This window comes from Crocodylus siamensis, chromosome 3, assembly GCF_052110815.1.
Source record: "Crocodylus siamensis isolate JL-2025a chromosome 3, ASM5211081v1, whole genome shotgun sequence".
Lineage (NCBI taxonomy): Eukaryota > Metazoa > Chordata > Crocodylia > Crocodylidae > Crocodylus > Crocodylus siamensis.
Window position 1 is genome coordinate 190,574,544 of NC_143397.1, and position 15,869 is coordinate 190,590,412.

Below are 15,869 nucleotides of genomic sequence, written 5' to 3' on the forward strand. Positions count from 1 at the left end.
GAGTGAGGACAAGTGGAGCCCAGGCTGCGGGGGCAGGTGAAGCATGGTGCAGCCCAGCGGCCGCAGGTGCCAGCTGCTCCTGGGGACACTGCAGCTGGAGTGGGGGTGAGTGCTGCTCTGTTCCCTCTGCTTTGCTGCCTTGTGCAGCCCCAAAAGCAGCACCCCTCCCCCTGCCCCTTCCCTAGTCCCAGCTTCACTTCCGCCCTCACAGCCATGGAAACCTATCTCTGTTTGTTACATTGTAAAGTGGGTTCACTTTAAATTCAATTTATGCACCATTCTCCTGGAATGCATGTACCACATGAATCGAGGGAAACCTGTATGGACTTTTCAAAATCTTTCCCTGAAGCATGTGGTAGTGGGCACTGCCAGAAGGTAGAAACAGACACCACCCAAAGAAGCAGATCAGCTGTGCTGGTACAGGTAATCTGCTTCATTGGGTGAAATGCACATTGCTTGTTGTCCTGCCAGTTGATCATGCATGACAAAAAGCAACATTTTCCCCCACTTAGAGACATGCCCCAGAGATTCCCTCGGACAGGTCTGTAAGAGGAGAAAGCCAAGCAGGTGCTCCTAGGGCTTGAAGGGTCTGATCCTTTGCTGGAATTCCTGAGGGGTGCAGGCTAGAGCCCCCAAGCCCTGGAATCAACTGCCCTGGGTAGCTGAAGAGTGTAGGTGTGTCTGGGCAGATTAATCGAGTCTGCTGGAGCATGGTAATTACTGCACTCCAGCAGACTTCAGCATTATGCATATCAGAGTCCCCGCACCCAAAAATGGTAGTGGGGGCGCTTTAACTAAAGTTTGTTTAATGAACTTTAGTTAAAGAGCCCCCACTGCCATTTTTCAGCACAGGGACGCTGATGTACGTGATGCTCCGGGCACTTTAATTCGAGTGGCTCTCAAAGCTGTTCTAATTAAAGCACACCCCCAAACCCTGCCCCCCTGCTACTTCCTAGAGCACGTGTATAACCATCACCTGACTACATACAGCGGAGGTAAAAGTCTCAGCCTTACAGAGCATCAGAACAGCCTCAATGCATGTGTATAGGCACCCAGGGAGACCTAGTGCTGGGTCCTTGATTTTGGACTGGAAACTGCCTGGGAGGATGGCTCTGAAGGTAAGGAATCAAGTCCTCAGGGGCCCCACTACAGCCAAAACTGGGAAGGAACTGCAGAGATAGGGAATGTTTTTGGATACTGTCATGAATCACTACAGTCCAGGGATTTATGGAGTGTCACGAATGTTTTCTTGTATGTATTTCACTGACATGGTGTGTGCGGTTCTGTTGGAAAGCCTATTTTATGGTGCATCCATTTTTGTTACTATTGCCACTGTATACATTAGGGTATGCTGTCTGTATGTACCATTATGAGTTTGGACATGATGTATAGCCAGAGGAACATAGGGGTGCATATTTAAGGAAAGAGAGCAGGTGTAACTGCTACATACCTGTTGTGATACTAGGGAAAGCACTCCCAATGCCAGAAGCCACTGGTGGGATGGAGACTCAAGTTATTATCTGTTTGTAATGGGGCAAAATAACTGCACAATAGCAAAGATGTCTGAGAGAAATGGGCCTATCAGCCAGAGAAATGTCAGATGTCTAGTTCTAGAGATTCATGAGGAACTGGGACAATGGTGACAAGGGGGTGTTGGTGGTGCTGCTGCTGGCTTGGAGGTATTAAAGGGTCTGTCTGTAAGATGGCCAGTGTCTTGTGGATTTTTCCTAGACTAAGGAAGGGTCCAAGGCCATAGCAGCCAAGGCTGGTAGATACAGCAGGAAGAGTGAGTTATTAAAAACACTGGCAGAGGGCTAGATGGTAACCAGAGAAGAGGGCAAGAACTTGTAAGAAAAACTGATAAAAAAAAGAAAGACAAGTATGCAATTCTTTCCTCCTATATAATAAATCTTTTGTTGTTTGTCTCCTTATTGTCTGTCTGTGGCAAAGAGTGGTTTCTGGGACAGTGATATGCCAGGCTAGCCCATTCTATGGAAAAGGAGATCGAAAATTTCTTCCACAACCAAAAGGGGAGGCCACTTAAGGCTGGTAGCAACTTCCTTGCTGCATCTGTGAGGTTCAGTGTGAGGTAGTGGAGCTGAAGCTTGGGATAACACCTTATCCCCACAGAGCAAACCTTGGTCTGGTGCCTGAGACATGCATCAGGGAGCAACTTGGGGGTCTGGAGATACCCCATGGATGGGCTTGTGACAGATACCTGTGAAGCAGTTCCCAGGTGAAACCCCTGAACTGTAGGTGCACCTTATGGGAATCTTCTCTAGAATACTTTCAGTATCCTGTTGCGGTGTCCAGTTAACACCTGGAGAAGACAGCTTTTTCAGGAGCTCCACAGTAAGCCGAGTGGGCAAAGTTTTCAATACTGAAAGATAAGTTAGGGCTGATATTTAAATCACCTCACTGAGCTGATAAGAACTGTGAATTCTGCTAATGGTTCAACCCTAAGTCTTCCAAGCACAAAGAAGTATTTCAATGCCACTGCATGCATCAATGCACATAAAGAAAAACTGGGCATGGTGGGGACCAGGGTGCTTGGTTGATCAGTGCTGATAAGCTGGGTATCAGTCTTACCGTGGTCTTCTTATCAAGCATGAGCTTGATAAACAAAATGCTACCTGTAGTACGCATCAGAGGAAGTGGAAGTTTCTGTTTATTTGATCTACACTCAAGAATAAAGACTCGTCTCATGGCATGCTAACATCAAAAAATTGTGGTGCAAGGCCGTGGTACCTTCAAGCATGCCATCCTGGTTCTGTACAGGCTACTCCATGAATTGGAAGCGTAGCTGCATTTGCACAGGGCAGCAGGTGAGCTAATTAGCACTGTTGAGTGACCCAGTTTCATAGTAGCTAGAGTCGGAAGGGACCTAGGTAGATCATCTAGTCCAACCCCCTGCCTTGGCAGGAAAGAGCACTGGGGTCAGATGACCCCGGCAAGGTGCTCATCTAACTTCCTTTTAAAAATCCCCAGGCTAGGAGCCTGCACCACTTCCCCTGGAAGCCGTGTTCTCTCTTCTTCATGCATCTCTGCTAGGTAGAGGAGGATGAGCCACTTTTTCCCTTGCATACTAGATTTCTCTACAGCTTCAATCCTGCATGTAAAAGTGCAGAGGAGCAAGGCTTAGATACACCCTTTGTGCCTGGAACAGGGACAATGGATGAGCACAGCTGGCTAGGAAGAAGTGGCCTCTCAGCACTGAAGTCTCCATACAGCGTAATTGCAGTTTGTCCTCTCTTTACTTTTATATGACTTCAGAAAAGTGTCAGATTGAGTACATGCAGGTATGTGACTACTGCCCAAGTTAAAAAAAAAAGGCACCTGGCCTGACAAGTGTTAATAGGCACAGCTGAATGGCAGGAGACAGATTTTAGATTCAGCAGCTTTGCCTTCTCTCCTTGTACAACTGAGTCAGCTTTGCACAGGGAGTGGGAATTCTCTGTTTTTACAAGGCAGACCTCTAACTTTGTGCCCTTGCGCATGGCTGTTTTAAACTGAGTACACTAAGCATATTTAGCAAGTCAAATTTCTTCTCTAACTGTTGATGTCCTTGTCCAGGTTCACATAGAGGTGGGATACTGCAAGGTTCCATCATGAAGGTAGAAGCAGCCAAAAGAAAGTGAATGAAAATTGTTGAGGCCTCCCTGCCAAATATGCAGCTACATCTATACTGGGTGTTGCACACTGCTGCTGCTCTCTCATTTGTATAGGGCATGTGTGCTCACTCAAATAGAATCTGTGAAAACCATCACCTGAGAAAGCAGTAATGCCTGGAAAGTTTTGTATACATTTAATTTTAACTTCAGGCTTTCTAGATACAATGATATATTAGAGTTCAGAAAAACCTAATTTTCATAGATTAAATTCTAATTTAAACACAGAGGTACAGATGACAGTATACAGTAAAATGACAGTAGATATGTACATTTGATAGGGGGTGGAATGCAGCAACTTAGGAAATTCAGTGTAGTGAAAATATAAAACTAGGGCAAAAAATAAAAGTTTTATTCTATGATAAGAAAAATATGCCTAGACTGACGAGTGGAACATATACACAGGCAAGCAACAGGGGCTGCGATTAAGGGGCCAGTGCACCCATCCACAGGAGGCCTCAAATGCCTCTACACAAACACTCGTAGTATGGGAAACAAGCAGGAGGAACTTACCCTCCTGCTAGCTGACACTAACCCAGACATAGTGGGGCTCACTGAAATGTGGTGAGACCCAACACATGAATGGGCGGTGAATATCAAGTGCTATAGGCTGTACAGGAGGGACAGGACAGGGAAGAAAAGGTGGGGGTGTGGCATTGTACATTAAGGAGGAATACACATCCTCACCAGGTAGCACAGAGTCAGAGGAGGGGCGCACGGAAGTGCTCTGGGTTAGAATACAAGGCAGTCGAGGGGAAAGAGCCTTAACGGTGGGGGTCTACTACAGACCACCCAACCAAGGGGAAGAGCTAGACCAGGAATTCTTAAGTCAGCTCACAGAGGTAGTTAGGTCAAAGGACGTGGTCATCATGGGTGACCTGAACCTTCCAGACATCTGCTGACTGCTCATGTACGTTCCTAGCCAGAATGCAGGACCTCCATCTAACCCAGGAGGTGCACAGCCCCACCAGGGGAGATGCCTTGCTGGACTTGGTGCTGGCCACCTGGTGAGGGGGCTGCGGCTGCTCAGCCCCATGGAAGACAGTGATAGTCGCCTGCTGGAATTCACCATCCAGTGCAAGGTGGCAAAGGCCTGCAGCAACCCTAGATTTAAGGAGGGCGGACTTCAATGAGCTAAGGAGAAGAGTCGGGAAAGCACTGTGGTCCCGGAGGGGAGGGAAGTCAGGTGTCCAAGAAGAGTGGTTACTCCTTAAGGAGACGATCCTCCAAGCCCAAAGGGAGGTAATCCCAACACAGATCAAAGGGAGCAGGAAGGCACAAAAGCCCCCATGGCTCACCAACAGCATCCGGGAATGTCTTCTAGCTAAAAGGGAGGCACACATCCAATGGCAGGAAGGAACCATCACCAGGGAGGATTATATTGCGGTTGCTCAGGGCTGCAGGGGGGCAGTCAGGAAGGCCAAGGCAGAGATGGAACTGGGACTAGCTTCCCAGATCAAGGACAACAAGAAGTCCTTTTTTAAATACATAGGGGGCAAAAAGAAGGTACTGGGTAACGTGGGGCCTCTGCAAAACACATTAGAAAATCTGGTCGTCACACCAGACTACAAAGCTAACCTATCTAACATCTTCTTTGCCTCCATTTTCCTGAGTAGGGACCAGATCAGCCCCCGCACCGGGTCCACCTCAGGCCCCAGGGGAGGCGCACCTAGGCCAAAGGTCAGGGAGGATCTAGTCAGGAAACTTCTGGAGGACCTGGATGTATTTAAAGCAGCTGGTCCAGACGATCTCCACCCCGGAGTGCTGAGGGAATTAGCTGAGGTCATTGCGGGCCCCTTGGCACGGCTTTACGAGCACTCGTGGTACTCTGGTGTGGTGCCAGAAGACTGGAAGAGGTCCAGCGTGGGTCCCATCTTCAAAAAAGGGAGGAAGGAGGACCCAGGGAACTACAAGCCAGTTAGTCTTACCTCAATCCTGGGCAAGTTTTTTGAGAGAATTATTCTGGCACATATCCATGAGGGGCCAGCAGGGGAGATTATGCTTAGGGACAACCAACACAGGTTCATTAGCAGCAGGTCCTGTCAGACCAACCCGGTGGCCTTCTACGACCATGTCACCAAATCCTTAGATGCAGGGGTAGCAGTAGACATAATCTTTCTGGACTTTTGGAAGGCCTTCGACATTGTCTCTAACCCCGTTCTCATTAAGAAACTGAGGGACTGTGGTGTCGACACCTACGTAGTCAAATGGGTCGCCAACTGGCTGGAGGGCTGCACCCAGAGAGTGGTGGTGGATGGGTCACTTGTGACCTGGAGGGATGTGGGCAGTGGGGTCCCCCCAGGGCTCAGTCCTCAGGCCCACACTGTTCAACATCTTCATCAGTGACTTGGACGAGGGGGTAAAAAGCACCCTGTAAAAAGCACCTGTAAAAAGCACCAAGACGTGGGGGGATGTGGGAAGGAAGGAATAGCATACAATCAGATGTAGACAGGTTACAGGGGTGGGCGGACAAGAACAGGATGGGATTTAACACTGACAAGTGCAAGGTGATGCACCTGGGGAGGAAGAACCAGCAGCATACCTACAGGCTGGGGAACTCCCTTCTCCTCAGTGCAGAGGCAGAAAAGGATCTTAGAGTCATCATTGATGCCAAGATGAACATGGGCCGGCAGTGTGGGGATGCAGTGAGGAAGGCCAACTGCACCTTGTCATGCATCCACAGATACATCTCAAGCAGGTTCAGGGAGGTGATACTCCCCCTCTATGTGACACTGGTCCGGCCGCAGCTGGAGTACTGCATCCAGTTCTGGGTGCCGCACTTTAACAGGGATGTGGACAACATGGAGAGGGTCCAGGAGGGCCACTTGCATGATCAGGGGCAGCAGGGCAGGCCCTACAAGGAGAGGCTACGGGACCTGAACCTGTTCAGCCTCCATAAGAGAAGGCTGAGGGGGGGGATCTAGTGGCCTGTAGTCAGAGGGGACCAGCAGGCATTGGGGGAGTCCCTGTTCCCCCAAGCACTACCAGGAGTGACCAGAAATAACAGTCACAAGCTGGCAGAGGGTAAATTCAGATTAGACATCAGGAGGCGCTACTTCACTGGCAGCTAGAATCTGGAACCAACTTCCAAGTGAAGTGGTGCTGGCTCCTACCCTGGGGGTCTTTAAGACAAGGCTTGACAATCACCTTTTCTCTTTCCTGCCATGGCAGGGGGTCGGACTTGATGATCTGCTCAGGTCCCTTCCGACCCTACTAACTATGAAACTATAAGAGAATTACCTGCAGACAGTAATATATCAAACTGAAAGCAAACTACATAAAAGGTAAAACACCCATTCAGAATGCAAATATATAAGTATTTAAAATTAAACATAAGAATTCCATTCTAGCATGTTGCCAGCACATAGTGAGTACACATTAGCAACTATGCAAATGGTGCAGAATTAAAGCCATAGTATTGCTAGAAGGACAGTATACAATGAGAGAAAAAGCATACCAGAATTTCATAGATTCATTACTCTAAGACTGTTACAGAAATTAAATCTTCATATTTTTGGCAAAACAGATCTACCATAGAGAAAGATGCTTTTTCTCCTTCAAGCTACATTTCAAACAAGTAGCAAGGGGAACAGATGGATTCAAATGGGTTGTAATAGTTATCTGTTTTCATAACTCTCTCAAGCTTTTGATTGGAAAATGCAAGCAATCACTTATGAGAAGAAGCCCAATAATGTTCTGCTACAACAGTAATCATCTAAGAGAGGATGTCTCCCTAACTCATTATGATTTCTAGCCTACCCACAAAATTATTTGCAAGTTTAAAAAAGATACATTCAATTTGGTAGGACTACATACAACCGGTTTTTAAAAATATTAGAAAAAAATAATTTTTACTGTATGTTACTGCAGATAAACAAAGACCATTACATCATCTTTTCTGAAAATGTACAACAGAAACAATCTGCTTGTACCTTTTTTTTCTCCTTAAGAAGTTTGGGTTTGGAGAAATTTAAAAAATGTGTATACCAAAATTTATTTCATCATGAGCTAAATGTTTTACTATTTAAAAATCTATAAACATAACTGAGATCTCTCACTGGGATTGCAATGTTTCAAATTATGTAGGTCCGTATTATGGTACATCTTCAGAGCTTGGTTTGAGTTACCTGATATCCCAAAGAACTGCTGATTATATACTGAACGAAAGGAAGCAAGAGCTAGCTAGAGTTAATCATTTTGATCCTTACACTGCGTTTTATGGGGTTTCTAAGAATGTTTGTGTCACTACATAGTTGCTTTTTGAAGAACTCTGTAGAAGCTAAGGTGCTAATTATTTTGTAAATTTAATTACTGTCAGGGCATACAGGCTTTTTTCTATTTATGGATCCAAAGAAATAAAAATAATTACCCAAATTCATGTTTGAGTTGAAGGAACTCTAATTTTCTGCTTAAGGCAAACAAAATCTTAGTTATAGAAGTAGTAAAAATGCCATTTACACATATGAAAACATGACTTGACGCATAAAACAAACCCACAGGCTATGGTGAATTTTATATGTATGAGTTCTTGTATTACTTTTGTGTAAGATAACAGAAAATGATATTAATAACAAATAAATATGATTCAGGTAACACACTACTATGTGTTTTACTACTATAAAACACTTTTGTATTTGTGTATGTGTGCTTATGTTCTCACACACACACACTTCTGTTATTAGTATCAATTACTATCATTAGTATCATTGTTATTTGCGCTTCACACACTGTGTATGCATGCATGTATTATGGCAACATATATATTATGGCAACACACTATATATGTATGCATGTACATCTACATGCACACAGTATGTATGTATGTCTACAAACACTATACATATGCATATATGTCTGCACAATCACACACTATAAGAGAGTGAGAGTGAGGAGATCTCTCTATATCTATCTATAGATATCTTCTTTAGCAATCCCTTACAGCTGAGGATGATCCTCTTCCATGACTACCTTATCTGTATGTCTGAAGTTGGCTGATGAGCAAGGGCCTGGGTTTTCTGTTCACTGTGTGTTCACTGGTGAAATCCAAATTTTCTCATTTTAAGGAGAAAAACGCGGGAAATGGTGGGTTTCCCCTTGCAGGCTAGCAGAATTCCAGCCTGCTACGGGCTGGGGGGAGCAGCAGAAGGACAATCAGGCAGGGGATGCCATGCACATGGCTCCCAGACAGCCTGGAGAACAGCTCCCCACAAGTAAATCTGGTGTGGAGGACAAGGAGGGTGGAATTGAGGCCCTCATAATGAAGGAGGGAGTTGGGGAAGACTGGGGCTGGGCCTGCTGCCCAGTCTGGGCAGGGTGTGGGGCTTAGGGCCTGGAATGGGACGAGGCCTTGGGTGGCTCATCTGGGGGAGGCGGGGCTGGCGCCTCACTGCTGCATACACCACCTGCCTGCCTGGCACCAGCACAGGTAGAGGCACGGAGTATTGCTGGGCTGTGGGTCAGGAGTGAGGGGCAAAGGCATGGGCTGGGCACTTGCATATCAGGACTAATCAGCACCCCAAAGCAGTTGCAGGGGAGAGGCGGGGCCAGCCACAGCTGGACCCGCGTCCTGGTGAGTAAAGGGGGCAGAGGAAGCTGTGATTTTCTATGACAAAAAACCCAAAATGAAATGCCAACATCTGTAGGTATTTGGAATTTACTTTATTATAGTGATTGAGGCACTGATAGGCTTCCAAATGACTTTAAAATTGTAAATATGTCAATAAAATATTGTGTTCAACTGATACATATATACATACACACATATAGTGGCACTTCATTTTAATCACGGAAAAATACAGATGTTGGGGTTTTAATCAGAGAATTCGTAAAGTTATATATATTTTAAATCACAGAATCTGTGATTTTTAAAAAGAGAAAACCAGGATCTCTGCTGTTGAGGCTTATCTAGGATCAACAGACTATACTGCAGCTCAGACATGTGTTTCCGTGTGGGGTGGGTGGCACAGGATTCTTGATTTGGTCTGTGACATGCTGTTTCTGCCGTTCCCACTTTTCTATCCCCTGTGCTGTCATGAGGTTTCAAAGTATTGAGATTCCTGCAGAAGACTCTTCCTCCGTCTGGGGCAGTCCTAGGTGACAGTTTCCCACAAGTTAACATAAGTAAATGCTTGATTGCAAAATAATGGCAAGGTTGTTTCATCTATCGCCCCAATAGATTTGGAGGATCTTCTGGAAGCAGCACTGATGGTACTTCTCCAGCAACTTTAGGTGTCTCCAGTACACTGTTCATCTCTCAGCTCCGTACAACAAAGTAGGGATCACAATTGCCTGATAAGCTTGGTTTCACATCTGATGTCATGATGTTTGAACATCCATTTCTTCAGGCATCCAAAGGCTGCAGTTGTGCATTTGAGGAGATGTTGGATTTCTTCATCTATGTTGCACAAGAGATGGCTGTTGAGGTACAGGGCATACTCGGTGTTCTCCAGCATCTCAAAATGGATCTGGATTACAGAAGCTGGGGACTGTTCAGTAGGAATATATTGTATACATATAAAAGCTCCTAACAAACACATACACACATATATGTGTGTGTGTGTGTGTGTATATATATACACACACACACACACACATATATAGTGTGTGTGTGTGTAGACATACATATACACATATTAATACACACACACTATATGCATGTCTACATACACTATACATGTGCATGCATGTCTATACATACACCCACACACAAACAAAATATAGCTATGTGTGTGTGCATACATGTGAACATAAGCACATACACAAAAAGCATTCATCAGAGTACACTGTAGTGCAGAGGTGGGCAAAATATGGCCTGCAATTCGGTTCTGGCCCACCAGGCCATTCTGTCTGGCTGCAGGGCCCCTAAAAAAATTTATAAAATCGATATTTATCTGCCCCTGGCTCCTCTCAAAGATGACAGGAGCCAGGGGCAGCAGGACCCAGGGGAAGCCCTGGCAGGCTCCTTCAACAAGAAGGGCCTGCCTGGCCCCGCCCCCTATCAGAAGCCCCTGCCTAGCAGAGGCATCTGGCCTGGAACCATTCATGTCTGCAGGAGTGGGAAACTCATGTAAGAGCAGAGCACGGAGGCAGGAGAGGACTGCAAGAATCATCCCAGTTCTCAGAGCCGGGCCAGCTCAGCTCCTGCTGAGCCTCACAGTCTGGCTGTGCAGCTTGGAGCCACGTGGTGCTGGAGCAGGCAGGCAGAAAAGTGGGGAAAGCCACAGTGGGGGTGGGCGGGAGTAGAAGCAAGTGTGTGTGTGGGGCCTGCAGTGTTCTGGGGTCGGGGCCAGCAGGGCCCAGAGCAGGGCAGCCGGGGTGTGGGCTGGCAGGGGCCTGTGGAGTCAGGCTAGGCTGTGCCAGCAGGGAGAGAGGGGAGCTGGCCTAGCTCCATAGAGCCCTTACTGGCCGGGACCCCACACTTACCCATCTGGGCTGAGCAGCAGAGGCATGGAACAAACTGGTGCTCAGCGCTGAAAAAAAGCAGCCCCTCCCTCTCACCAGTGCTTCCTGGTGCAGCCACCCAGGGCTGTCCTGTGTCTCCGCTGTGTCACTGCTGCCAGCACAGAGCGGGAACAGGCAGCCATGCATGGCCTTAAAGCAGCTGCACCATGGAGTACTGGTGGCTGGAGGGGGAGGTGGTGCTTTTCTCTGATGCTGAGCACCAGTTTGTCTGATGCTGCAGCTGCTCAGCCTGGGTCCTGCGCTAGGTCCAAGCACAAGCTGCTACTTGTGGCGGAGAAAAGCAGACCCCCCCCACTGCTGCTGGGCAGTGTTCAGTGTGGCAGTCGGGAGCATTTGGCTGTAATGCAGATCCTTCACTGTCGCAGATCCTCACCATAGCCAAACACTCGTAGAGCCAGCACAGGGCCTAGGGCAGTGAGCGGACACATGGAGCACAGCAACAGCCAGGCAGGAGTGCGGGACCAAGCTGCCAGGGCTGCGCTGTATCAGGAGGGAGGTAGGAGAGCTGGGCTTGGGCGCAGATTTGCCCACAGCCTGCCCCCCTTCAGCACGCAGAGCCCCCACCAATGTTCCTGCAAGCCCAGGTGCCGCCAGCTGCTTCTGCCATCCCTGGCGCTGAAGCTGGGCCGGTGGGCAGGCAGGGTAGGAGCGGGGAAATGGCTGCAGCAGGCAGGAAGAAGGGACAGCGTGCAGGCACATGGAGTGCAACAACAGCCAGGTGGTTTTGCCAACTGCAGAGTGGGGATGATACTTGTGTACCTCCCAAACAGCTGCACAAATAATAGGATTACTGAGTATAAAATGTCTTGAAGATACAAAATGCTAACTAACTGGTTATTTTTAACAGGCCAGTAGCCTTCATAGGAGAGCTGGATTGTAATAGGAAATTCCCAGACACCTGGGACAAACATACAGCTCAGAAGGGAAACACAGCTACCAATATACACTGAATTTATATGCTACAATAGAAGGAAGAAGGTGGCAGATGAGCAATTCTTTCCTAAGTTACATGACAGCCCACCAATAATTATTTCAAGATGGCCTGGGGTGGAATTAGGCAGGGTTTGGCCAACAGCCTTCTTATACTTTTGTATTTTAATGCAATTAATTATCAGAGCTTTCCCCATTAGAACATCTTTTTAAATTTTTCAAAAAAGGATTCTCCATTGCTAAGCAGCAGCAATTTATTTAGAATTCCCCACTCTTGAGGAATTGCTAGATCCCCCCTCTTTTCAGGTAGAACAAATACTTATAGAAAATCATGGTTAGTATTAAAGAAAATTATTGACTTACATTTATTCAAGATGGCCATTGCTATTGCTGCTGCAGCTCTGAGGTTGGATGATTGTATCATGTGACCCTATGAGCTAAAATACAAAAGCCTTAGGAAAGGGTAACTAAAGATGCATCCAATACTTAGGACAAAACAAAAAACAAGGACCCCCCCCCCAAAAAAACCCCATAATAAAAACTCCCAGCCAACTAAAACCACATATTTTGAAAGAGCCACAATAGCTTTTGTCATTTTAAATTTCAAGTAATATTTAGTCAATAGTATATTTCTGATCTTAAACTTATTTTATTACAGTGGGAAAAAGGTAGTAAAGGGAAAGTTTATATGGTACACTAAATTTGCCTTTGAACAGGCCAGCAAGCCACAAAACTGTTGGGAGTAAATTTTCACATCTTAGAAGCTAGGGTGCTTTTTGTTTCAATTCAGTCATACACATTAATCTCGTCTACATAGTGATGTTACACAGAAGTTGTTGGTTTGTTCTAGATGCATAAGATTAACTGTAGCAGACTGAAGTGTGTCCATACCACTTTGTTATGGTAATTTCCTCGTTAACTATTGTGCTCACCCACTTCGGCATTAGTTCAAACTCATCACTCAGCATTCTGGGCATATATTCCCTCGTGCACAGTTCCACAGCTCTGCTCTAATTTTTCATGCAGTGTATTTTGGGATGCACAATGGAGCTCTACGAATCCTGGGACCTGGAGGTCACACTCACAACTTCCCATGATTTTTCTGGAATCCATTAATTTTGCCAGTGCCACTTCTGAACTGGTCTCAGGAAGTATGAAGGACTCAGTACTGATCACTGCAATCAGTGCTTAACAGGAACAGTATAATGTGTGTGCATTTGGATGTGGGCAAATGGATCTGACCTGCTGCTTCTCAGGGCCACTGATGTCTTGGCAACATGACTAATGGAAAAGGAGCAAGAGAATGACATTGAAAATTTACTTGTGCAGAAAGCATTTACCTGAAGCACCTTTACATGGTGGAGTACCACATCTGGCTCCAGGCATCTGGTTTCAGGCAATTAGCAGTGACTGGTAGGACAGGGTAGTAATGGGGGACAGGACTGACTAGCAGTGCAGGCAGAACTTCAGGATGGCAAAGACAACTTTTTTACAAAATCAGTACTGAGCATTCCCTGGAGCTACAGCTGCAAGACTAACCTAGAATTCTTGTCAAATTGGAACAACTTGTTGCCATCACCATCCAGAAGTTCATCATTCCTAACAACTGGCTTCCAAGCAGTACTCTGCTTGTTGTTGGCAGAACCGTTAAGGCTGCTAGCCAGGAGACCACTGACGGCTCCGAAGGGACGGAGTCCTCAATCTGTACTGGAGTTATGGTTACAGTAACGTTGACATACTGTTGACTTCAATCAGTCATGGGGGTGAGGGTTGAGAAGGACGATGGTGCTCTCATGCATCCTTGTTCTGTGGAAGTGTTATCACTGTTCATGCGGGGTGGTTTGGCAAGGTCCATGATGCAAGAATATTTAGGAAGTTAGGTTCTTTGATAGAATGAACAAGGAAATATTTGTTCTTTGGAACCCAGAGGATATATGGAGTTATATGCCTCCTCTCTTTCGGGTAGATCAAACCTTTTGGTCAACACTTGATGTGAGAAAGGAGTGGCTGAACTTTACCTACAGTTGCACAACAGCAGTGGAGTGTGCTTCTGGAAGGATGAAGGGGAGACAGGTTGTGTATTATGAAAAGGTGGGAAGTTTGGGTTTTTATCATTACGTACTCCGGTGCACATAATATCTGAGAGACCAAGGGAAAATTCTTGACAGATGAATCAGGTAGTGGACACTCAATTTGGGGCAGCCGAAAGTGAAAAAATACTACATGTGACCAAGAGAACAAGGTCAAGGATTCAGTATGCTCCTGTTATGAAGCTATGGGGTAGGTATAACTAACATGCTTTGTAATCAGGGAAGAGTTTTAATTTGAGTCAACTAAAAATGGACAGCACAGAGAGGCGAGTGTTACAGCATTTGTGGGTTGAGTTGTATATGTATTGTTTCAGAAAATTTGTTTTAAAAGACATTTATTGAGTTGACAATAATCCACAGCTAACAATGCATATTCATTACAAATTAAAACAATTAAAAATGTAGTGCAAATTTAAGAACAATGATCTTTACACATGACCTTGTTAATAAGTACTCAAAAACTACAGTAGAGCAATTTGCTCTTAAGTGTTCTCCATCTCCTGGGGGACTAAAAGCAATGGGAAGGACTTCTAAAGAGACTGATCAAAATGATGGGACCAGTATATAGTACATCCTCTGCATTTTACAAGACGGTGATGCAATCCGGTGCAATGTTTGACCTTTGTAACAAAAGTTGCTCTACCACAGCTATTTACTTCTTAACACTTTGTCTCATACCCTTTGCCAAGGCCAGGTGCTCCATCTTGAGGGTTTTGTTTCATTTCAACCATTTGAGAAAGCGCCAGAAAACGTTCCTTCACTTCACACTGCTTTCATGGCTTTCAGTTAACTTGAGCCTAATTTTTTATCAAACACATCCTTTCTAGCATCTTGTTTTAATTCTGAGTTTTGATCACTTCTCTGTACATGGTAACTTCCCTTATCGCATGATTTCTGGCATTCCAAGGTGATAAGAGAAATCAAATAAAACAAATACCTATTGATCCACTCCTCATGGTCTCATCCCAAGAAAAAGATGATCTTTTTTTCCCTTGATTTTAGAATGCCATTCCAGTCTTCTCCTCCTACCTTCAAGAAGGCTGAACATCTTCTAATGTACTTCACAACACCTGAAGGCTTTTTATGAGACAGGGAAGACAGGTGTATGAATGCTTGCAATATTTTAAAGCTTCAGTAGGCCCTGAGCTGAGTGTTTGGTGCCCGTTTTCTTTTGTGAGGTGGATACAAATAATATTAGTAACTGCATGTGTACCTCTGCAAGCTGTATTTTTTGCTGGAGGATGTCATCACATGGTGAGTCACAATCATAGAAAGCAGTAAAGAAAGCGACTCTTGATCGGCTATCAGCCCTCTCCCCTTGCTCCATGGAAGGATCAACTATACTTAAACCCCAATCTGCCAAATATCTGTCTAACCTTCTCTTAAAAACTTCCACCGATAAGAGATTTTAGACTTCCAACATATCCTTTGGTAAACTAATCCAGTATTTACAGTTAGAAAGTTACTTCTCGTGTCTAGCCTAAGTCTCCCTTATTGTTGTAGTTCAAGCCCATCACTTCTTGTCCCAATCTTCATGGACACAGAAAACAATTTACAACCTTCCATTTTGCAGCAATTTTTTACATATTTTAAGACTTATCATTTCTCTGAGTCACAAGAATCCTATTTAATATGAGAACTGGGAGGATCTGTGTGCTGCTGTTTACCATGAGGTTTTCTCCCAAGTTGGACTAGACTAGAAGGGAAAACATTAGCTATA

At 45.5% G+C, this 15,869-nt stretch overlaps 1 protein-coding gene across 11 annotated transcripts in view; it reads right to left on the reverse strand.

Annotated features, from left to right (window-relative positions):
• PLAG1 (PLAG1 zinc finger) overlaps positions 1–15,869 on the reverse strand; it is a 73,296-nt gene that overhangs the window by 12,280 nt on the left and 45,147 nt on the right. For 4 of the 11 annotated variants that reach the window (XM_090039997.1, XM_090039995.1, XM_090039996.1 and 1 more), the window contains one exon: positions 12,423–12,496. The exons of the other annotated variants lie outside the window; for them this stretch is intronic. The gene's annotated coding sequence lies outside the window, so the exon portion shown is untranslated. The remainder of the gene's footprint in view (positions 1–12,422; positions 12,497–15,869) is intronic. 11 annotated transcript variants of the gene reach the window in all.